The sequence below is a fragment of the Pseudophryne corroboree genome, chromosome 6 (genome assembly GCF_028390025.1).
Source record: "Pseudophryne corroboree isolate aPseCor3 chromosome 6, aPseCor3.hap2, whole genome shotgun sequence".
NCBI classification, from domain to species: Eukaryota; Metazoa; Chordata; class Amphibia; order Anura; family Myobatrachidae; genus Pseudophryne; species Pseudophryne corroboree.
Genome location: NC_086449.1, coordinates 639,693,853 through 639,719,222, shown reverse-complemented (window position 1 = coordinate 639,719,222; position 25,370 = coordinate 639,693,853). Strand labels below are relative to the sequence as shown.

General features: G+C 46.4%; 1 protein-coding gene across 7 annotated transcripts in view; it reads right to left on the bottom strand.

Moving 5' to 3' along the window:
- Positions 1-25,370, bottom strand: part of SEPTIN8 (septin 8) — a 362,068-nt gene that overhangs the window by 232,580 nt on the left and 104,118 nt on the right. The window lies entirely within an intron of this gene.

Below are 25,370 nucleotides of genomic sequence, written 5' to 3'. Positions count from 1 at the left end.
TCCTCAGCCAGGGTATCAAATTTGTAGAATTTAGCAAACGTGTTTGCCCCTGACCAAGTAGCTGCTCGGCAAAGTTGTAAAGCCGAGACCCCTCGGGCAGCCGCCCAAGATGAGCCCACTTTCCGTGTGGAATGGGCTTTTACAGATTTTGGCTGTGGCAGGCCTGCCACAGAATGTGCAAGCTGAATTGTACTGCAAATCCAACGAGCAATCGTCTGCTTAGAAGCAGGAGCACCCAGCTTGTTGGGTGCATACAGGATAAACAGCGAGTCAGATTTTCTGACTCCAGCCGTCCTGGAAACATATTTTCAGGGCCCTGACTACGTCCAGCAACTTGGAATCCTCCAAGTCCCTAGTAGCCGCAGGCACCACAATAGGTTGGTTTAAGTGAAATGCTGAAAACACCTTAGGGAGAAATTGAGGACGAGTCCTCAATTCCGCCCTGTCCGAATGGAAAATCAGATAAGGGCTTTTACAGGATAAAGCCGCCAATTCTGACACGCGCCTGGCCCAGGCCAGGGCCAACAGCATGACCACTTTCCATGTGAGATATTTTAACTCCACAGATTTAAGTGGTTCAAACCAATGTGACTTTTGGAACCCAAAAACTACATTGAAATCCCAAAGTGCCACTGGAGGCACAAAAGGAGGCTGTATATGCAGTACCCCTTTACAAACGTCTGAACTTCAGGGACTGAAGCTAGTTCTTTTTGGAAGAAAATTGACAGGGCCGAAATTTGAACCTTAATGGACCCCAATTTCAGGCCCATAGACACTCCTGTTTGCAGGAAATGTAGGAATCGACCCAGTCGAATTTCCACCGTCGGGCCTTACTGGCCTCGCACCACGCAACATATTTTCGCCAATTGCGGTGATAAAGTTTTTGCGGTTACATCCTTCCTGGCTTTGATCAGGATAGGGATGACTTCATCCGGAATGCCCTTTTTCCTTCAGGATCCGGCGTTCAACCGCCATGCCGTCAAACGCAGCCGCGGTAAGTCTTGGAACAGACAGGGTCCTTGCTGGAGCAGGTCCCTTCTTAGAGGTAGAGGCCACGGATCCTCCGTGAGCATCTCTTGAAGTTCCTGTTACCAAGTCCTTCTTGGCCAATCCGGAGCCACGAATATAGTGCTTACTCCTCACCATCTTATCAATCTCAGTACCTTGGGTATGAGAGGCAGAGGAGGAAACACATACCCTGACTGGTACACCCATGGTGTTACCAGAGCGTCTACAGCTATTGCCTGAGGGTCCCTGGACCTGGCGCAATACCTGTCGAGTTTTTCCCAACGGTTTATAATCCTGTGGAAGACTTCTGGGTGAAGTCCCCACTCTCCCCGGGTGGAGGTCGTGCTGAGGAAGTCTGCTTCCCAGTTGTCCACTCCCGGAATGAATACTGCTGACAGTGCTATCCCATGATTTTCCGCCCAGCGAAGAATCCTTGCAGCTTCTGTCATTGCCCTTCTGCTTTTTGTGCCACCCTGTCTGTTTACGTGGGTGACTGCCGTGATGTTGTCCGACTGGATCAACACCGGCTGTCCTTGAAGCAAAGGTCTTGCTAAGCTTAGAGCATTGTAAATGTCCCTTAGCTTCAGGATATTTATGTGAAGTGATGTCTCCAGGCTTGACCATAAGTCCTGGATATTCCTTCCCTGTGTGACTGCTCCCCAGCCTCGCAGGCTGGCATCCGTGGTTACCAGGACCCAGTCCTGAATGCCGAATCTGCGGCCCTCTAGAAGATGAGCACTCTGCAACCACCACAGGAGGGACACCCTTGTCCTTGGTGACAGGGTTATCCGCTGATGCATCTGAAGATGCGACCCGGACCATTTGTCCAGCAGGTCCCACTGGAAAGTTCTTGCGTGGAATCTGCCAAATGGGATTGCTTCGTAGGAAGCCCCCATTTTACCCAGAACCCTTGTGCATTGATGCACTGAGACTTGGCTCGGTTTGAGAAGGTTCCTGACTAGCTCGGATAACTCCCTGGCTTTCTCCTCCGGGAGAAACACCTTTTTCTGGACTGTGTCCAGGATCATCCCTAGGAACAGAAGACACGTCGACGGAACCAGCTGCGATTTTGGAATATTGAGAATCCAATCGTGCTGCCGCAACACTATCTGAGATAGTGCTACACCGACCTCCAACTGTTCCCTGGATCTTACCCTTATCAGGGAATCGTCCAAGTAAGGGATAACTAAAATTCCCTTCCTTCGAAGGAACATCATCATTTCGGCCATTACCTTGGTAAAGACCCGGGGTGCCGTGGACCATCCCTACGGCAGCGTCTGAACTGATAGTGACAGTTCTGTACCATAAACCTGAGGTACCCTTGGTGAGAAGGGTAAATTTTGACATGAAGGTAAGCATCCTTGATGTCCCGAGACATCATGTAGTCCCCTTCTTCCAGGTTCGCAATCACTGCTCTGAGTGACTCAATCTTGAATTTGAACCTCTGTATGTAAGTGTTCAAAGATTTTAGAATCGGTCTCACCGAGCCGTCTGGCTTCGGTACCACAATAGTGTGGAATAATACCCCGTTCCCTGTTGCAGGAGGGGTACCTTGATTATCACCTGCTGGGAATACAGCTTGTGAATGGCTTCCAAAACTGCCTCCCTGTCCGAGGGAGACGTCGGTAAAGTCGACTTTTGGAAACGGCGAGGGGGAGACGTCTCGAATTCCAATATGTACCCCTGAGATATTACCTGAAGGATCCAGGGGTCTACTTGCGAGTGAGCCCACTGCGCACTGAAATTCATTGAGAACGGGCCCCCACCGTGCCTGAGCTTGTAAAGCCCTAGCGTCATACTGAGGGCTTGGCAGAGGCTGGAAAGGGTTACTGTTCCTGGGAACTGGCTGATCTCTGCAGCCTTTTTCCTCTCCCTCTGTCACGAGCAGAAAAGAGGAACCTTTTGTCCGCTTGCCAACAAAGGACTGCGCCTGATAATACGGCGTCTTATTTTGAGAGGCGACCTGGGGTACAAACGTGGATTTTCCAGCTGTTGCCGTGGCCACCAGGTCTAAAAGACCGACCCCAAATGTCCCCTTTCAAAGGCAATACTTCCAAATGACGTTTGGAATCCGCATCACCTGACCATTTTACTGGTAGAATTGGACAACGCACTTATACTTGATGCCAGTCGGCAATTATTCCGCTGTGCATCATGCATATATAGAAATGCATCTTTTAAATGCTCTATAGGCAATAATATACTATCCTTATCTAGGATATCAATATTTCCAGTCAGGGAATCCGACCATGCCAACCCAGCACTGCACCTCCAGGCTGAGGCGATAGCTGGTCGCAGTATAACACCAGTATGTGTGTAAATACCTTTTTTTGGATACCCTCCTGCTTTCTATCAGCAGGATCCTTAAGGGCGGCCATCTCAGGAGAGGGTAGAGCCCTTGTTCTTACAAGCGTGTGAGCGCCTTATCCCCCCTAGGGGGTGTTTCCCAATGCATCCTAACCTCTGGCGGGAAAGGGTATGCAGCCAATACTTTTTAAGAAATTATTAATTGTTATCGGGGGGAAACCCACGCATCATCACACATTTTATTTCTCAGATTCAGGAAAACTACAGGTAGTTTTTCCCTCACCGAACATAATACCCCTTTTTTGGTGGTACTCGTATTATCAGAAATGTATAAAACATTTTCCATTGTCTCAATCATGTAACGTGTGGCCCTACTGGAAATCACGGTTGTCTCTTCACCGTCGACACAGGAGTCAGTATCCGTGTCGGCGTCTGTATCTGCCATCTGCCTGACTGCCTATGAGACGTCTGGACAGGCACAAGCTGAGTAGCCGGCTGTCTCATGTCAACCACTGTTTTTTTTATATAGAGCTGACACTGTCACGTAATTTTCAACAGTACATCCACTCAGGTGTCGACCCCCTAGGGGGTGACATCACTGTTACAGACACTCTGCTCCGCCTCCACATCATTTTCCTCCTCATACATGTCGACACACACGTACCGACACCCAGCACACACACAGGGAATGCTCTGATAGAGGACAGGACCCACTTAGCCCTTTGGGGAGACAGAGGGAGAGTTTGCCAGCACACACCAGAGCGCTATATATGTATAGGGACAACCTTACAATAAGTGTCTATCCCTTATAGCTGCTTATATCTGTTATTTTGCCAAATAAGTGCCCCCCTCTCTTTTTTACCCTGTTTCTGTAGTTGCAGGATGCAGGGGAGATTCTGGGAGCCTTCCTACCAGCGGAGCTGTGTGGGAAAAATGGCGCTGTGTGCTGAGGAGATAGGCCCCGCCCCTTCACGGCGGGCTCTTCTCCCGCTTTTTACTGGAAAACTGGCAGGGGTTAAATACATCCATATAGCCCAGGAGCTATATGTGATGTATTTTTCGCCAACTAAGGTAAATTCATTGCTTCCCAGGACGCCCCCCCCCAGCGTCCTGCACCCTCAGTGACCGGAGTGTGAAGTGTGCTGAGAGCAATGGCGCACAGCTGCAGTGCTGTGCGCTACCTTATGAAGACAGGAAAGTCTTCTGCCGCCGATTTATGGACCTCTTCTTGCTTCAGCATCTGTAAGGGGGCCGGCGGCGCGGCTCCGGGACCCATCCATGGCTGGGCCTGTGATCGTCCCTCTGGAGCTAATGTCCAGTAGCCTAAGAAACCCAATCCACTCTGCACGCAGGTGAGTTCGTTTCTCTCCCCTAAGTCCCTCGATGCAGTGAGCCTGTTGCCAGCAGGTCTCACTGAAAATAAAAAACCTATTTAAACTTTTACTCTAAGCAGCTCAGGAGAGCCACCTAGATTGCACCCTTCTCGTTCGGGCACAAAATCTAACTGAGGCTTGGAGGAGGGTCATAGGGGGAGGAGCCAGTGCACACCAGCTAGTCCTAAAGCTTTTACTTTGTGCCCAGTCTCCTGCGGAGCCGCTATTCCCCATGGTCCTTTCTGAGTCCCCAGCATCCACTAGGACGTTAGAGAAACTACGGGTAGTTTTTTCACACCCCACATAATACCCTTTTTTGTGGTACTTGTAGTATCAGAAATGTTCAAAACCTCCTTCATTGCCGTGATCATGTAACGTGTGGCCCTACTGGAAAATACGTTTGTTTCCTCACCGTCGACACTGGAGTCAGTGTCCGTGTCTGTATCGACCTGAGGTAACGGGCGCTTTAGAGCCCCTGACTGTGTTTGAGACGCCTGTACAGGTATTAACTGATTTGCCGGCTGTCTCATGTCGTCAACAGTCTTTTGTAAAGTGCTGACACTATCACGTAATTCTTTCCATAAGACCATCCAGTCAGGTGTCGACTCCCTAGGGGGTGACATCACTAACACAGGCAATTGCTCCGCCTCCACACCATTTTCCTCCTCATACATGTCGACACAACGTACCGACACACAGCACACACACAGGGAATGCTCTGATAGAGGACAGGACCCCACTAGCCCTTTGGGGAGACAGAGGGAGAGTTTGCCAGCACACACCAGAGCGCTATATATATATACAGGGATAACCTTATACAAGTGTTTTTCCCTAATATAGCTGCTGTATATATTTATATGCCAATTTAGTGCCCCCCCTCTCTTGTTTTACCCTGTTTCTGTAGTGCAGGACTGCAGGGGAGAGTCAGGGAGCCTTCCTCAAACGGAGCTGTGAGGAAAAAATAGGATTTTGGTACTTACCAGGTAAATCCTTTTCTTTGAATCCATAGGGGGCACTGGAGTACTCTTGGGATATGGACGGCTTCCACAGGAAGTAGGCACTGAATAAATTAATTTTGGAACTATACCTCCCCTCCATATCCCTGAGTACCTCAGTGTTTTTTACTGAGCCGAACAGGAGCGATAGAGAGGTTGACAATGGAGCATTACATATAACATAACTGACAACAATAAAGTTGACCCAACATTACTGACAACTAAACAGTTGACACCATAACTTGTTAATCTGAACCAGTCGGTGAAAGTGTGTTACCATAAGATCTACTGAACCTACCACAAACCAGGTAAACTGCTCTGGGTGGGCGTCCAGTGCCCCCTATGGATTCAAAGAAAAGGATTTACCTGGTAAGTACCAAAATCCTATTTTCTTTTTCATCCACTAGGGGTCACTGGAGTACTCTTGGGACGTACCAAAGTTTCCCCCGCGGGCGGGAGAGCTGTTTGGCACTTGTAACACTAGGCGGCCAAAGCTAGATGCTGATGCCGCAAACGTATCAAACTTATAGAGGCGCACAAACGTGTGCACCGAAGACCATGTAGCCGCCCGGCAAAGCTGTGTCGTAGAAGCTCCACGACTCGCTGAACATGATGTTCCCACAGCACGTGTGGAATGAGCTGTTATCGATGTAGGCGGCTGTAACCTAGCATGAAGGTAAGCCTGACGTATGGTCACTTTAAACCAACTGGATAAGGTCTGCCTAGAAGCTGGCCAACCCATCTTGGCAGCATCATAGAGAGCAAACAACGTATCCGTCTTACGAACGGTGGACGTTCGGGATACATAAATGCGTAAAGCGCGCACCACATCCAACCTACCAGAGTCTCCTGTTAACATAGGAACTACTATTGGTTGATTGATGTGAAAAGATGACACTACCTTTGGTAGAAAAGCAGAATTCGCTCGGAATTCCGCTCTGTCATCATGAAACACTAAATACGGTGGTTTGCACGACAAAGCACCCAATCTGAAACACGCCTTGCTGACGCTAAGGCTAAAAGAAACATTATTTTCCCAAGTGAGAAATTTAATATCCACTTGTTGTAAGAGTTCATAATAAAAAGACTAAGAAATCTAAAAACCAGATTCAAGTCTTATGGCGCAGTAGGTAGAGTGAATGGAGGCTGAACTCTGAGGACACCCTGCATAAAAGGTGTGAACCGACGGCAATAGGGCCAATCTACTATGAAAATAAATGGACAACTCAGATATCCGCACTTTTAGTGTGGATAAATTCAGACCTCTATCTAACCTAGGCACGCCAAATTCTGTAATAATGAGCTGCCGTAACCGGCTTCCTAGCTCGTAACATGGTTGGAATAACCGATTCTGGAATGTCCTCTCTTCTTAAGAGGGCTGTCTCAACAGCCACCCCGTCAAACGCGGCCGCGCTAAAATCGGGTAAAAGGAATGGACCCTGCTGTAACAGGTCAGAACGTAGTGGGAGCGGCCAAAGACCGACTGCGAGTAGACCGCGGAGATCCGAGAACCAAGCTCTCCGAGGCCAAAGAGGCGTCACTAGTATAACTGTGACGGACTCCCTTTGATCCGTTTTAGCCACAGAGGGAGCAGCGGAAACGGTGGAAATAGATACACGAGACGAGACTGTATGGCCACGTGATTGTGAGAGCATCCACCGCCACTGCCTTTGGATCTCTCATTCTGGACACGACCTGGGGCGTTTGATGATTGTGGCGAGATGCCATCAGGTCCACCTGCGGGTAACTCCACTTCTGGACCAGCATGTGAAATACTTCTGGATTTAATGCCCATTCTCCTGGATGAAAATTCAGACGGCTGAGATAATCCGCCTCCCAGTTGTCCACTACCGGAATGACTACTGCCGACAATATCATTTGGTGATACTCGGCCCAATAGAGGATTCAAGCTACAGATGTGACAACTTACATCTTCGCATTTTTTTTTAGTTTATTTTTACAAATTTGGCACAACATGCAAAACACAGCTAAACTGTTTTTCATGAAAAGCGAGTGGATGAATTTTAAAATTTTTGTTTGCCATAAAAGAATATGTATAAAGTAACATATTAAGGAAGCAAATTTAAGAAAAAAACACAAGACATGACTAAATCTCCGAGTATATAGCATGCAAAACTGTGCCATACATGACGGGATATAGCAAAGATGTATGTGGACACATCTGTACTTCCCGCATTGCCATACGGCTTTTTGTTCCTCCTTGTTTGTTGATGTATGCGACTGCTGTCGCATTGTCTGACTGCACCTGAACAGCCTGAGCCTGCAGCCTGTGCACTACTTGTCATAGCGCATTGTAAATTGCCCGGAGTTCCAGGACATTTATAGACAGCAATCTTTCGTGATCCGCCCAGAGACCCTGGAGCTGATAATTTTGAACTACAGCTCGCCAACCTCTGAGACTTGCGTTCGCCGTGAGAATTATCCAATTCCAGGCACCGAACCGTTTCCCTGCGGTTAGATTCTGTACTTTGAGCCACCAGAGTAGAGACTCTCTGGCCCTTGGAGACAACCTCACTTCTGCAGTAAATCTGCAGATGCGAGCCCACCACTGTGCGAACACATCCAATTGAAAAGGACGTGAGTGAAGTCCTCCGAACTGAAGCGCTTCGAAAGCCGCCACCATTGTGTCTAATAGGCGAATGCACAAGTGAACCGAGACTGTGCGTGGCTTGAGCACTAATTGTACCAGATGACGAATTACCTGTACTTTCTGTTCGGGTATGTAAATTCTTTGATTTACCATATTGAGAATCATACCTAGGAATTGAAGTCGTTGAGACGGAATCATTCAGGAATTTGCGTAGACAATGGTAGGAAATCAGATTTTCCTCCCCACTTGGTCTGCGATCTATCTCGTTTGGAATCGGACTCCGCCTGTTAGGAACGTAGCCAAAGTGGACGTTATGCGCTACTAGCGAAGCTGAAAACGCAAGAACCAACTGCCAACGTCCAAAGAAGCTGTAGGCAGCAAGCAGTGTAAGGTGGTCTTTATTTAGGGCAAACCTGAACTGGAATGCCCTGCCACTACAGCCTTGTTACCTCATCCCTTACCAAAGCAGGGCGAAGCAACAGCCCTACTGCTGTGTAGGGTATACTCCGATATGTAGTAAAACACCCAATATTGCAATTGTCTCTGATTGGAAATTGTTCAGCCTTCGCTGAGAACCTGACGTACTGGCCTGGTGCTATGAGGGCTGGCGGCAAATCGACCGCAACAATGTAACTGAAACTGTCTGCTTTACGCAGAGTACTAACCACTATACGATCACGGCAACTTAAACGAGCCAGGTAGGAGACGACCTACAATCCTATTATCCATAGTCAGATGCGTTATACATTGCGCCACTGGCCCAGATTCGTATTTGTCCGACACACTGTGTGACCGACTTTGCAGCGAAGCTGCTTGTTTGATTATGCCTTAGACTTAGTGATCATGTACTCCAACCAGTAAGTACACCACGGAAGTAACGTGTGTATAAACCTGCATTACCGTGCATGTGGTTACCAGCAATAGTGAATCTTCCTGTAGAGTCATGCTGTACAAAACAATTAATAAATTAAACTCCTAACAACACCCCGCTCCTCCAGAGTCTAAGTGTTGTAGGGCAGCAACTTCCGAGAAAGAACCAGGAAGTAACATTAAAAGCAAAAAAGGTCCTACCATGGTTTTTTTTTTAAACACCTGTTAAACCAGGATCTGAACCAGTGTCCATGCAAACACAATGTTCACTGTGGCCGGAAACCTAACCACTTGGCTACAGAGCCACCTGTAAAACAATAAGCAAAGCTGCTGCAGGTGTGGCCATGTTTGCAGTGCTCAACAGATACTGTTAATAAGCACTGAGTGCTGACCAATTATTCTTGCTTACTGCAAAATAGATTTTTAATGTCAGCATATATATATATATATATATATATATATATATATATATATATATATATATATACACACACACACACACATACATACAACAATGTATATTCACACATATTCAGACTTTAATAATATATATATATATATATATATATATATATATACACACATACATACACACATATATGCATACATACACATTATATATATACACATATACACATATCCTGATACACAGGTATAACACATTTTTACAAGTCTGAAACTAAATGTGACCTCACACAGGCTTAAAACCTGAGATGACTGCTGCTTGACCACAGCTTAGTTAATGGGCCCTTCTAGTGGCCGGGAGCGCGCTCTGGAGAGCTATCCTGACTGTAAAACCTATGGTAGGATTATATTGATAGTGTAAGCCCAAACTGAGCTATTTTTAACAGTTTAAACTAGCATGTATCACTGGTAGTACACTGGTGATACCTGTGATACATGTATGTAGGTGATCACTGGTGATACATGTGATACATGTATGTAGGTGATCACTGGTGATACATGATACTAGCATGTATCACTGGTAGTTGGATCATCAGATTCCCCCAGATGGCAAAACAGTATGCAACCCTGCTTAGCTTCCAAGCTCAGATGAGTTTGTCCAGTGTGGTGTGGCTGTAGATTAAAAATACCTACAGCACCTTGTACTCCCAGGTGGCTAATCAGGCCCAACCCTGCTTAGCTTCCAAGCTCAGATGAGTTTGGGCGTATCCAGTGTGGTGTGGCTGTAGATTAAAAATACCTACAGCACCTTGTACTCCCAGGTGGCTAATCAGGCCCAACACTGCTTAGCTTCCAAAATCAGATGAGATTGGGCGTATCCAGTGTGGTGTGGCCAAGTGAATTAAGCCAAAGCTGCTGCAGGTGAGACCTGAACTCATACTGCTCCACAGATACTGTTTTATAAGCACCATGTGCTGACCAAATGTTATAACATATCTTACTTTACAACAATGAACAAAGCCAGTATTTGGCTGCCACAACCATGATTCAGATTTGCAGTCTTTAGGATAATATCATTATAAACAGTTATGATATAAATAATTATGTATATCCATGTTTTAGACATGGCAGGGAAACTGCTTATTAGTAATTGCTGGTGTCTTACTCATGCAGACAGACAATACAAAAAACAAAACAAAAACAAAGACAGACAACTTGCACGACTCAGTAATTATAGCACTAAGTTGTCTCTATAAATATATATCTGGCCAAGTGCAGTGCACGCCAGCCATATGCCTGCTCCCAAATTCCCCTTAACACCCCTGCGCCTTCAATGGAGGAGAGATGTAACACAGGAAATTCTGGAAATACAACAGGAAACATGGTTAATCTTGTTTTAACAAAGACTTCATAGCCTATTGTAATACATATGCAGCGCTGCTGTATTCCCTTATCAAGAAGAGTTGAATCATGAGATTTTATCCAGTGACCCTGACATTTCTGTGTGCAGGGAACATCACTGTGGCAGCAAAGTTACTCACTATAAGAAACCTGCCTTTTGACTCTCATTTGTGTGCCCCCCCATGCTCCGTATACCGTTCTCTATACACGGAGCCGGGCTATGGTGGAGAGGGAGCCCAAAGCGGCATCGAGGGCCTGGGCCACACACACACACACAGTATCCCACACAGTGGGGCGGCAGCGTGAGCTGACCGCCCCGTTCAACATACCTGGACCCTGTGGTGAGGGCTATGACGGGCCTTCTCTGTAAGTTCCGTCCAGCCTTTACTGCAGGTTTTAGTCCTGCACATGGTAGTGAGGGAGCTCTTTTTAGAGAGGTCCGACAACCACAGCTGCTAAAGCAGCCTTCACTATCCCTGACCCACGCCTATTGGAAAGGGGGATGGGATGTGGTAAATCGTTGAAAAAAGAAAAACTTAGAAAAAAATCCAATGAAATGTGGACCTCTGTGGCAGCAAAGCCACAAGCCTACTAACTGCGTCGAGCACAGAAAAAACACTGAGGTACTCAGGGATATGGAGGGGAGGTATAGTTCCAAAATTAATTTATTCAGTGCCTACTTCCTGTGGAAGCCGTCCATATCCCAAGAGTACTCCAGTGACCCCTAGTGGATGAAAAAGAAAATGGCGCCAGTGTGCTGAGGAGATAGGCTCCGCCCCTTTTTCGGCGGCCTTTCTCCCGCTTTTTTATGTAAAAATAGGCAGGGGTTAAATACATCCATATAGCCCAGGAGCTATATGTGATGTATTTTTTGCCAAAAAAGGTGTTTTTATTGCGTCTCAGGGCACCCCCCCTCCCAGCGCCCAGCACCCTCAGTGACCGGAGTGTGAAGTGTGCTGAGAGCAATGGCGCACAGCTGCAGTGCTGTGCGCTACCTTATTTAAGACAGGACGTCTTCTGCCGCCAATTTTCCGGACCTCTTCAGTCTTCTGGCTCTGTAAGGGGGACGGCGGCGCGGCTCTGGGACCCATCCATGGCTGGGCCTGTGATCGTCCCTCTGGAGCTAATGTCCAGTAGCCTAAGAAGCCCAATCCACTCTGCACGCAGGTGAGTTCGCTTCTTCTCCCCTTAGTCCCTCGGTGCAGTGAGCCTGTTGCCAGCAGGTCTCACTGAAAATAAAAAACCTACTTTAAACTTTTACACTAAACAGCTCAGGAGAGCCCCTTAGCCTGCACCCGTCTCGTTCGGGCACAAAAATCTAACTGAGGCTTGGAGGAGGGTCATAGGGGGAGGAGCCAGTGCACACCAGGTAGTCCTAAAGCTTTTTACTTTTGTGCCCAGTCTCCTGCGGAGCCGCTATTCCCCATGGTCCTTTCGGAGTCCCCAGCATCCACTAGGACGTTAGAGAAAACAAAGTAACAGATTCTGTGATTTTTTTTTCACAATTTAAAATTATTTCCCAATCCACAAATCAGCACCCAAACAGAGATATTTACATCAGTGATTTGCAGATAATTTTCAGCAAATACAGATCTGCCAATCTAAAAATAAGAATTTACTTACCGATAATTCTATTTCTCGGAGTCCGTAGTGGATGCTGGGGTTCCTGAAAGGACCATGGGGAATAGCGGCTCCGCAGGAGACAGGGCACAAAAGTAAAGCTTTTACAGGTCAGGTGGTGTGTACTGGCTCCTCCCCCTATGACCCTCCTCCAGACTCCAGTTAGGTACTGTGCCCGGACGAGCGTACACAATAAGGGAGGATTTTGAATCCCGGGTAAGACTCATACCAGCCACACCAATCACACCGTACAACTTGTGATCTAAACCCAGTTAACAGTATGATAACAGAGGAGCCTCTGAAAGATGGCTTCCTAAACAATAACCCGAATTAGTTAACAATAACTATGTACAAGTATTGCAGATAATCCGCACTTGGGATGGGCGCCCAGCATCCACTACGGACTCCGAGAAATAGAATTATCGGTAAGTAAATTCTTATTTTCTCTATCGTCCTAAGTGGATGCTGGGGTTCCTGAAAGGACCATGGGGATTATACCAAAGCTCCCAAACGGGCGGGAGAGTGCGGATGACTCTGCAGCACCGAATGAGAGAACTCCAGGTCCTCCTTTGCCAGGGTATCAAATTTGTAAAAATTTACAAACGTGTTCTCCCCTGACCACGTAGCTGCTCGGCAGAGTAGTAATGCCGAGACCCCTCGGGCAGCCGCCCAAGATGAGCCCACCTTCCTTGCGGAATGGGCCTTAACAGATTTAGGCTGTGGCAGGCCTGCCACAGAATGTACAAGTTGATTTTTGTTACAAATCCAACGAGCAATCGACTGCTTAGAAGCAGGTGCACCCAACTTGTTGGGTGCATACAGTATAAACAGCGAGTCAGATTTTCTGACTCCAGCCGTCCTTTAAATGTATATTTTTAAGGCTCTGACAACGTCCAACAACTTGGAGTCCTTCAAGTCGTCTGTAGCCGCAGGCACTACAATAGGCTGGTTCAGGTGAAACGCTGATACCACCTTAGGGAGAAAATGCGGACGCGTCCGCAGCTCTGCCCTATGTCAAATGGAAAATTAAATAAGGGCTTTTATAAAACAAAGCCGCCAGTTCAGATACTCTCCCGGCCGAAGCCAGGGCCAGTAACATAGTCACTTTCCATGTGAGATATTTCAAATCCACCTTCTTTAGTGGTTCAAACCAATTTGATTTGAGGAAATCTAAAACTACATTTAGATCCCACGGTGCCACCTTAGGCACCACAGGAGGCTGTATATGCAGTACTCCTTTGATAAAAATCTGGACCTCAGGGACTGAGGCCAATTCTTTTTGGAAGAATATTGATAGGGCCGAAATTTGAACCTTAATAGATCCCAATTTGAGACCCATAGACAATCCTGATTGCAGGAAATGTAGGAAAACGACCCAGTTGAAATTCCTCCATCGGAGCACTCCGCTGCTCGCACCACGCAACATATTTTCGCCAAATACGGCGATAATGCTTCGCGGTGACTTCCTTCCTTGCCTTTATCAAGGTAGGAATGACTTCTTCTGGAATGCCTTTTCCTTTTAGGATCTGGCATTCAAAACGCCATGCCGTCAAACGCAGCCGCGGTAAGTCTTGAAAAAGACAAGTACCCTGCTGAAGCAGGTCCCTTCTCAGAAGTAGAGGCCACGGAGCGTCCAGGACCATCTCTTGAAGTTCCGGGTACCAAGTCCTTCTTGGCCAATCCGGAGCCACTAGTCTTACTCCACTTTGCCGTATAATCCTCAATACCTTTGGTATGAGAGGCAGAGGAGGAAACACATATACCGACTGGTACACCCAAGATGTTACCAGCGCGTCCACAGCTATTGCCTGCGGATCTCTTGACCTGGCGCAATACCTGTCCAGTGTTTTGTTGAGGCGAGACGCCATCATGTCCACCATTGGTTTTACCCAACGGTTTAATAGCATGTGGAAAACTTCTGGATGAAGTCTCCACTCTCCCGGGTGAAGGTCGTGTCTGCTGAGGAAGTCTGCTTCCCAGTTGTCCACGCCCGGGATGAATACTGCTGACAGTGCTATCACGTGATTCTCCGCCCAGCGAAGGATCCTGGCAGCTTCTGCCATTGCCCTCCTGCTTCTTGTGCCGCCCTGTCTGTTTACATGGGCGACTGCCGTGATGTTGTCCGACTGGATCAACACCGGTCTTCCTTGAAGCAGAGGTTCCGCCTGGCTTAGAGCATTGTAGATTGCTCTTAGTTCCAGAATGCTTATGTGAAGAGACTTTTTCAGGCTCGACCACACTCCCTGGAAATTTCTTCCCTGTGTGACTGCTCCCCAGCCTCTCTGGCTGGCACCCGTGGTCACCAGGATCCAATCCTGCATGCCGAATCTGCGGCCCTCCAATAGATGAGCCTCCTGCAACCACCACAGAAGGGATACCCTTGTCCTCGGCGACAGGGTTATCCGCAGGTGCATCTGAAGATGCGACCCTGACCATTTGTCCAACAGATCCCTTTGCATGGAATCTGCCGAAAGGGATTGCTTCGTAAGAAGCTACCATTTTTTCCCAGGACTCTTGTGCATTGATGTACAGACACCTTTCCTGGTTTTAGGAGGTTCCTGACCAGGTCAGATAACTCCTTGGCTTTTTCTTCGGGAAGAAAAACCTTTTCTGAACTGTGTCCAGAATCATCCCCAGGAACAGCAGACGAGTTGCCGGCATTAATTGGGATTTTGGAATATTCAGAATCCATCCGTGCTGCTTTAGCACCTCTTGAGATAGTGCTAAACCCATCTCTAGCTGTTCTCTGGACCTTGCCCTTATTAGGAGATCGTCCAAGTATGGGATAATTAATACGCCTTTTCTTCGAAGAAGAAATATTATCTCGGCCATTACCTTTGTAAAGACCCGAGGTGCCGTGGACAAACCAAACGGCAGCGTCTGAAACTGATAGTGACAGTTTTGTACAACGAACCTGAGGTACCCCTGTGTGAGGGGTAATTGGAACGTGGAGATACGCATCCTTGATGTCCAAGGATACCATAAAGTCCCCTTCTTCCAGGTTCACTATCACTGCTCTGAGTGACTCCATCTTGAACTTGAACTTCTTTATGTACAGGTTCAAGGACTTCAGATTTAGAATAGGCCTTACCGAGCCATCCGGCTTCGGTACCACAAAAAGAGTGGAATAATACCCCTTCCCTTGTTGTAGAAGAGGTACCTTGACTATCACCTGCTGAGAATACAGCTTGTGAATGGCTTCCAAAACCGTCTCCCTTTCTGAGGGGGACGTTGGTAAAGCAGACTTCAGGAAACGGCGAGGTGGCTCTGTCTCTAATTTCAACCTGTACCCCTGAGATATTATCTGCAGGATCCAGGGATTTACCTGCGAGTGAGCCCACTGCGCGCTGTAATTCTTGAGACGACCGCCTACCGCCCCCGAGTCCGCTTGCGAAGCCCCAGCGTCATGCTGAGGCTTTTGTAGAAACCGGGGAGGGCTTCTGTTCCTGGGAAGGAGCTGCCTGTTGCTGTCTCTTCCCTCGTCCTCTGCCTCGTGGCAGATATGAATAGCCCTTTGCTCTCTTATTTTTAAAGGAACGAAAAGGCTGCGATTGAAAGGTCGGTGCCTTTTTCTGTTGGGGAGTGACTTGAGGTAGAAAGGTGGATTTCCCGGCCGTAGCCGTGGCCACCAAATCCGATAGACCGACCCCAAATAACTCCTCTACGCATCGCCTGTCCACTGTCGTGTCCATAAAGCTCTTCTGGCCGAAATGGACATAGCACTTACCCGTGATGCCAGTGTGCAGATATCTCTCTGTGCATCACGCATATAAAGAAATGCATCCTTTATTTGTTCTAACGACAGTAAAATATTGTCCCTGTCCAGGGTATCAATATTTTCGATCAGGGACTCTGACCAAACTACCCCAGCACTGCACATCCAGGCAGTCGCAATAGCTGGTCGTAGTATAACACCTGCATGTGTGTATATACCTTTTTGGATATTTTCCATCCTCCTATCTGATGGATCTTTAAGTGCGGCCGTCTCAGGAGAGGGTAACGCCACTTGTTTTGATAAGCGTGTTAGCGCTTTGTCCACCCTAGGAGGTGTTTCCCAGCGCTCCCTAACCTCTGGCGGGAAAGGGTATAAAGCCAATAACTTCTTTGAAATTAGCAGTTTTTTATCGGGGCACCCCACGCTTCATCACACACGTCATTTAATTCTTCTGATTCGGTAAAAACTACTGGTAGTTTTTTCACACCCCACATAATACCCTGTTTAGTGGTACCTGTAGTATCAGCTAAATGTAACATCTCCTTTATTGCCAAAATCATATAACGTGTGGCCCTTTTGGAAAATACGGTTGATTCGTCACCTTCACTACCGGAATCAGTGCCTGTGTCTGGGTCTGTGTCGACCGACTGAGGCAAGGGGCGTTTTACAGCCCCTGACGGTGTTTGAGGCGCCTGGACAGGCACTAAGTGAGTGTCCGGCCGCCTCATGTCGGCAAACGACTGCTTAAGCGAGTTGACGCTATCCCGTAATTCCACAAATAAAGGCATCCATTCTGGTGTCGACCCCCTAGAACAGGCATTCCCAACCACGGTCCTCAAGGCACACCAACAGTGCAGGTTTTAGTGATATCCAGGCTGCAGCACAGATGATTAAATCAAAATAACTAAGGTACTAATTAAGTCACCTGTGCTCAAGCCTGGATATCACTAAAACCTGCACTGTTGGTGTGCCTTGAGGACCGTGGTTGGGAATGCCTGCCCTAGAAGGTGACATCCTCATATTTGGCAATTGCTCCGCCTCCACACCAATAACGTCCTCATACATGTCGACACACACGTACCGACACACAGCAGACACACAGGGAATGCTCTATACGAAGACAGGACCCACTAGCCCTTTGGGGAGACAGAGGGAGAGTCTGCCAGCACACACCAAAAAGCGCTATATATGACAGGGATAGCCTTATGATTAAGTGCTCCCTTATAAGCTGCTTTTATATTAATATATTGCCATTTATTTTGCCCCCCCTCTCTGTTATACCCTGTTTCTGTAGTGCAGTGCAGGGGAGAGACCTGGGAGCCTTCCTGACCAGCGGAGCTGTGACAGAAAATGGCGCCGTGTGCTGAGGAGATAGGCCCCGCCCCTTTTCCGGCGGGCTCGTCTCCCGCTATTTAGTACATTTAGGCAGGGGTAAATATCTCCATATAGCCTCTGGGGCTATATGTGAGGTATTTTTAGCCTTTTTAAAGGTTTACATTTGCCTCCCAGGGCGCCCCCCCCCAGCGCCCTGCACCCTCAGTAACTGCCGTGTGAAGTGTGCTGAGAGGAAAATGGCGCACAGCTGCAGTGCTGTGCGCTACCTTAAGAAGACTGCAGGAGTCTTCAGCCGCCGATTCTGGACCTCTTCTTGCTTCAGCATCTGTGAGGGGGCCGGCGGCGTGGCTCCGGTGACCATCCAGGCTGTACCTGTGATCGTCCCTCTGGAGCTTCATGTCCAGTAGCCAAGAAGCCAATCCATCCTGCACGCAGGTGAGTTCACTTCTTCTCCCCTCTGTCCCTCGTTGCAGTGATCCTGTTGCCAGCAGGAATCACTGTAAAATAAAAAACCTAAGCTAAACTCTCTAAGCAGCTCTTTATGAGAGCCACCTAGAATTGCACCCTTCTCGGCCGGGCACAAAAATCTAACTGGAGTCTGGAGGAGGGTCATAGGGGGAGGAACCAGTACACACCACCTGACCTGTAAAAGCTTTACTTTTGTGCCCTGTCTCCTGCGGAGCCGCTATTCCCCATGGTCCTTTCAGGAACCCCAGCATCCACTTAGGACGATAGAGAAAAAGTCTAATCAGTTTACTATAAATGGTCTGCAAATATGATGATTGTTACCATACACTCGCAATCTACAGCCCCAAGTGCTTTGTGAAATTAAACATGTTGAAAAACCGGATTGAACAATCGCAAATCAATTTTTGGTCAGAATCAGCGATCCCATAGACTGCAGATTATTTATGCTAAAATCTGCAAAATACCAAACTGCTCTAATTGATTGCTGATGTATGGGGGCATTGAGCATTGAATCCCAATCTGTTAATTGCAAACCCCGTCTGTATAAAAGCAGAATTAAATCCTCTGAATCATTATTTGGACAATACTGCACTGCAGGAAGTTGTATATTGCTGCCATAATTGCGAGAAAAAGGCAATTAACAATAGGAAGACAGAGTGCAGGTCTTTTCCCTAGTGGGAAATCAGAGCAAGCCAAGGTGTCAGTTGAGTACAGCTTCCTACACCATTAAAAAGCATTTGAAAAAAAATGGAAGAAACTCAGACAGGAAGAGGTCTGCAGACCCAAAGCCAAAACAATACTAGAAGACAAGTCAGTAGCTTGTATGATAGGACACACATGACAACAGCTTCTACTACAGCCTGAAACAGAGACATTATTGCTTCAATCAGTGTTAACTGAAGAGAAGATTTCGAGCTGCAGGTTTGACAGGCTGAGCAGCAGTAAAATGGCTACTGCTCAGATGGCTTGCCTGAGCCATGAAGCACCACCAGTGGACAATAGAAACAGTAAAAAGCTGCTAGGAACCAACAGGTTTTTGTACACTGTTGAGTAGGCAAAAGGATAGTACCTCAGTGTATGACACCAGCTATCAAACACTGAGAAGAAAGTGTGCTGGTCTGGGGGATCTTTTGCTGGAACGGACACAAAGAATCAAAAATGGGCTATCACAACATTTTGCAGCGCCATGCAATATCCTATGTTCTACACCTAGTTGATCAATGGTTCATCTTACAGCAAGAGAATAACCCAAACTATAAACCCAGGCAAGGTAAAAATTGCTCTCAAGGAATAAACAAGATGGCAGTTTTCAAATCATTGGAATGGCCAGCAGTCTCCCAGTGAGATGGTTTGGGATTAATTTGTCAGAAGGCAAAAGTGTAAATGCAACACATTTGTGGGAATGTCTACGCCATTGCTGGGAAGACCTTCATAAACGATATTTAACTGCCACTGCAGAAAGGTGCCAGGAGTGAGTTTAGCAAGTATAACTGCAAAAGGTGGCTACTTGGATAAGTCAAGAATTTTGACAAATCAAAATTTGGTTAAAACAAATTTAAAAAAAGTTTCTTTATCTCCAATTGTAAATTTGTTTAATGCTTTAATTTCAGAGTACATTTAAACATTAAACTCTACAAATTTCAATTAAAACTGGAATAATGGGACAATCCTTAAACTTTTCCAGGTAATGTAGAGTCTAGGTTGTTGTTTTTTTCAACTTTAATTGCATTTTCTAAAACAAAAAAAACACAAAGCCAGTAGCACAGCATGGCAGAAGTACCAATTAGGGATCATACAGAAACACGGGGGGGGATGGGGGGGAGGGGAGGGGGGGGGGGGGGGGGGGGGGAAGATAATAAGTAGGCATGTGCTGTAGATACACACAAAATATGAATAGATTGACAAGTACATGAGAAAATCAATGAAAGCCCAAGATGAATAGTATGGTGGATCTATAGCCCACATAAAAAATATAAACATGAATAGGAAACCAACACATTATTAGTGTTCACTCTAGGGGACGGGCAGGGCGCGGGTCCGTGAGGGGCACACACACGAACGAGCGCGCGGCTTCGGGGTGTGGCCATGCAAATAGGGGGCGTGGCCACTTGCACGTAATGCAAGTGGGCGGTTCAGTCCACAGACGGGGGTGTGGGCGGGCGGCGCAGTCACTGTTGGGGGTGTGCCCAGCACCTACGGAGGTGCTGGGCTTCCCCCAAGCTCTCAGACAGCGTGAATGGATGCCGCGCGCAGCATCGTTACACGCTGAGAGGGCAGAAAGCGGGCGGCTGTTTTAGTAGGGCGCCGCAGAAAGGGCAGGGCGTGTTTCGCCCTTAAGAAAAGAAAAAATCGGGCAGGGCGCTGCGCCCTGCTAAAACACCCTACAGTGAACACTACATTATTAATAAAATCAAGAAAGGGATGTGTGTATGTGGGGAGGGTTTGAATTGTGTAGTGGGGATTATAACCAGTCACAGATGAAGGAAGCTGGTAAAATGTCCCTTAACCTATGTTATGAAACCTGCCCAACAGATAAGTCAAGCACACAAGTCAGATTGGCAAAGTCAATTTTAATACACAGAAGATATATTCAGTTAGTATAAAGGCAGTGAATGTCGAAAAAAATAAAAGATAGGGGGTAAGAGCAACCAGCAGATACACACCACACAATCAGGAAGAACTGTCTAAATGTTGGTATAAATACCAATTTGTCTCTTTAAATGGGTGTAGTATGGTATGCCGGCGCTCGGGCTCCCGGCGACCAGCATACCGGCGCCGGGAGCCCGACCGCCGGCATACCGACAGCGTGGCAAGCGCAAAGGAGCCCCTTGTGGGCTCTCCGCGCGCCACACTATTTTATTCTCCCTCCAGGGGGGTCGTGGACCCCCACGAGGGAGAATAGCTGTCGGTATGCCGGGTGTCGGGATTCCGGAGCCGGTATACTGTGCGCCGGGATCCCGACATTCGGCATACTGAAGACCACCCCTTTAAATAGTTTAACGACAGGGTTTTATATTGAAAGACTCAATTGGGCTGTATAGAGCTTCCATTTATTGTGGAATTGCATAACTCCCTTTTTAATAATGGGGAGTAGCCACTGTCAAAATACAATAATCACACAAGACGGGAGAACATGTCACTAAAGTTAGTACTCGATTGGGTGCTTCATGCCTATCATTTCCTGAGTGTCATGATTGTAGGACATATTCTAGACTATACACACACACACACACACAGTGTTCATAGGAAAATATTCCTACAGCTCTGGCCAATGTTACCATCCTGTCAAGTCCAGCAATAATATTTATATTATCAGCATACATTTGTTGTTGATTTAATTCTTTCCCTATGTTGTTACACTAAATAGCCAATGATCAGCTTTCTTGCTCTGTGCAAGTCATTCCCACAGTACTCTAAGTGCCTGCACCCCTGGTAACCTACATGGAAATACAAACACTATCTACTTTCAACATATGCAGCAAATGAACATTGCTATTGTAACCAACGATACAAGGCATAGTTTCCCAAACTCCGCCATTACCAGTCCAGGTTTTCAGGATATCCATGCAGGTGACTTAATTAGTATCACAGTCAATTTGATTTAACCATCTGGACTCCAGCATGGATATCCTTAAAACCTGGTCTGTTATGACGGAGTTTGGGAAGCAGTGCTTTGTATCGTTGGTTACAATAGCAATGTTCATTTGCTGCATATGTTGAAAGTTGATAGTGTTAGATTAGAATCCTTTTCATACAGTGGGGATTGATAGTTTGGGCACCCCAGGCAAAAATTCATTTTAATGTGCAAAAAGAAGCCAAGGAAAGATGGAAAAATCTCCAAAAGGCATCAAATTACAGATTAGACATTCTTATAACATCAAAAAAAGTTTGATTTTATTTCCATCATTTACACTTTCAAAAGAACAGAAAACAAAAAATGGCGTCTGCAAAAGTTTGGGCACCCTGCAGATTTAATACCTTGTACTGCCCCCTTTGGACAGCTGAGACCTGGCAGTGTCATGGATTGTTCTCAATCATCGTCTGGAAAGACCAGGTGATGTCAATCTCAAAGGTTTTAAAAGCCCAGACTCATCTGACCTTGCTCCAACAATCAGCACCATGGGTTCCTCTAAGCCAGGCATTCCCAACCACGGTCCTCAAGGCACACCAACAGTGCGGGTTTTAGCGATATCCAGGCTTCAGCACAGGTGACTTAATTAGTAGCTCAGTTATTTTGATTTAATCATCTGTGCTGCAGCCTGGATATCACTAAAACCTGCACTGTTGGTGTGCCTTGAGGACCGTGGTTGGGAATGCCTGCTCTAAACAGTTGTTTAGAACACTGAAACTGAGAATAGTTGACGCAGGAGAAGGCTATAAGAAGATAGCAAAGCGTTATCAGATGCCCATATCCTCTGTTCGGAATGTAATTAAGAAATGGCAGTCATCAAGAACAGTGGAAGTTAAAGCAAGATCTGGAAGACCAAGAAAAATATCAGACAGAACAGCTCGCAGGATTGTGAGAAAAGCAAGTCAAAATCCACGTTTGACTGCACGATCCCTCCAGGAAGATCTGGCAGACACTGGAGTTGTGGTACACTATTCCACTATAAAGAGATACTTGTACAAATATGGTCTTCATGGAAGAGTCATCAGAAGAAAAACTCTTCTTCTTCCTCACCACAAAAATCAGCGTTTGAAGTTTGCAAATGAACATACAGACAAGCCTGATGCATTTTGTAATAAAGTTCTGTGGACCGAAGAGGTTAAAATAGAACTTTTTGGCAGGAATGAGCAAAGGTACGTTTGGAGAAGGAAGGGCACAGAATTTAATGAAAAGAACCTGTGTCCAACTGTTAAGCATGGGGGTGGATCAATCATGCTTTGGGGTTGTATTGCAGCCAGTGGCACAGGGAACATTTCACAAGTAGAAGGAAAAATGGATTCAATAAGATTCCAGCAAATTTTGGACGCTAACTTGATGCCATCTGTGAAAAAGCTGAAGTTAAAGAGAGGCTGGCTTCTACAAATGGATAATGATCCTAAACACACCTCAAAATCCATGGTGGATTACATCAAGAGGCGTAAACTGAAGGTTTTGCCATGGCCTTCAGAATCTCCTGACCTCAACATAATTGAAAATCTATGGATAGACCTTAAGAGCAGTGCATCACAGACAGCCCAGGAATCTCAAAGAACTGGAAGACTTTTGTAAGGAAGAATGGGTGAAGATACCTCAAACAAAAACTGAAAGACTCTTGGCTGGCTACAAAAAGCGTTTACAAGCTGTGATACTTGCCAAAGGGGGCAGTACAAGGTATTAACTCTGCAGAGTGCCCAAACTTTTGCAGACGCCATTTTTTGTTTTCTGCTCTTTTGAAAGTGTAAATGATGGCAATAAAATCAAACTTTTTTTTGACATGTTATAAGAATGTCTAATCTGTAATTTGATGCCTTTTGGAGATGTATCCATCTTTCCTTGGCTTCTTTTTGCACATTAAAATGAATTTTTGCTTGGGGTGGCCAAACTTTCAATCCCCACTGTATCTACAGCTACTGGCAAACACAGATTTCCCATCACATCAACTTGAATGCACTGCTACTGTTGGTAATGGAAAACTTCCAACCATATCAAAACCATAATGACAAAGAGAATAAGGAGTAAAACAAGAGGATTGTAATGTGATCCTCCATCCTGTACAGTAGTTGGTGCATGAAATGTTTCTGTTGAAGAAAACTATTGCAGAAAAGACGCAGTGACCGTACAGGCGGCTGCACTTCTGGAATGCAGTGTGTCACTTGTGGAGGAAAAGTCACAGCAGGTTTCACAAGATCAACCTGTATTGATGCAATGACAAACTCAGGGTCATGTCACAGCTGACCAGCACTTAGCTGTATTTAGAAATATAGAAAATAATTTAATTGCGGGTGTTTTTCATTGCAATGTGTGAGAACTTTGAGAAATCAACTGTTTGGAGGGATATCCAATTATCCCCAGTAAAACATCGGGGCAGGTGAAACAAGATCCCCGATAAGCTGCAGCACGCGCCGGCTTATCGGGACTAATTAGATAGCCCCCGCGAGACAATTGGCCGCGGAAAATTACCCCTTGATATCTTGAATCTGGCCCCCCAATTTGAATAAAGAATACTGAAAACAGCTGAAAAAGTTCTGTCCCTTATTACAGTCAATAAATATATATCTGTATATTACAGCACCGTATATGTGCACTTGTATAAAGGCAACAACGGACTCTTGGTGCAGTGTGTGTAAAAACGGTGGGATTACTGCAATCAGCTCCAAGACCATCATGAAGCAACTAAAGACCCCCACACATCAACAATCATGAAAACATTTGCGCAGATTGAGATTCCCCCCCCCCAGATTTACACAGTGCATCCTGAAAGTATTCACAGCGCTTCATACTTTCCAAAAAAATTTATGTTACAGTCTTATTCCAAAAGGGAATAAATTATTTTTTCCCCCTCCTAATTCTACACACAATACCCCATAATGACAAAGAAATCACATGTACATAAGTATTCACAGCCTTTGCCATGAAGCTCAAAATTGAGCACAGCTGTTTCCACTGATCATCCTTGAGATGTTCCTACAGCTTAATTGGAGTCCACCTGTGGTAAATTCAGTTGATTGGCTGTGATTTTAAAAGACACACACACACCTGTCTATATAAGGTCCCATACTCCACAGTGCATGTCTGAGCACAAACCAAGCATGAAGTCAAAGGAATTGTCTGTAGACCTAGGAGACAGGATCTCCTCGAGGCACAAAATCTGCGTAAGGGTACAGAAAAATATCTGCTGCTTTGAAGGTCCCAATGAGCACAGTGGCCATCATCCATAAATGGAAGAAGTTCGGAACCACCAGGACTCTTCCTAAAAGCTGGCCGGCCAGCTAAACTGAGCAATCGGGGGAAAAGGACCCTAGTCAGGGAAGTGACCAAAAACCCGTCAGAGTTACAGCATTCCTCTGTGGAGAGAGGAGAACCTTCCAGAAGGACAACCATCTCTGTAGCAATCTACCAATCAGGTTTGTATGGTAGAGTGGCCAGATGGAAGCCACTCCTTAGTAAAAAAGCACATGGCAGACTGTCTGGAGTTTGTCAAAATGCACTTGAAGGACTCTCAGACCATGAGAAACAAAATTATCTGGTCTGACGAAACAAAGATTGAACTCTTTGGAGTGAATGCCAGGCATCATGTTTGGAGGAAACCAGGCACAACTCATCACCAGGCGAATAC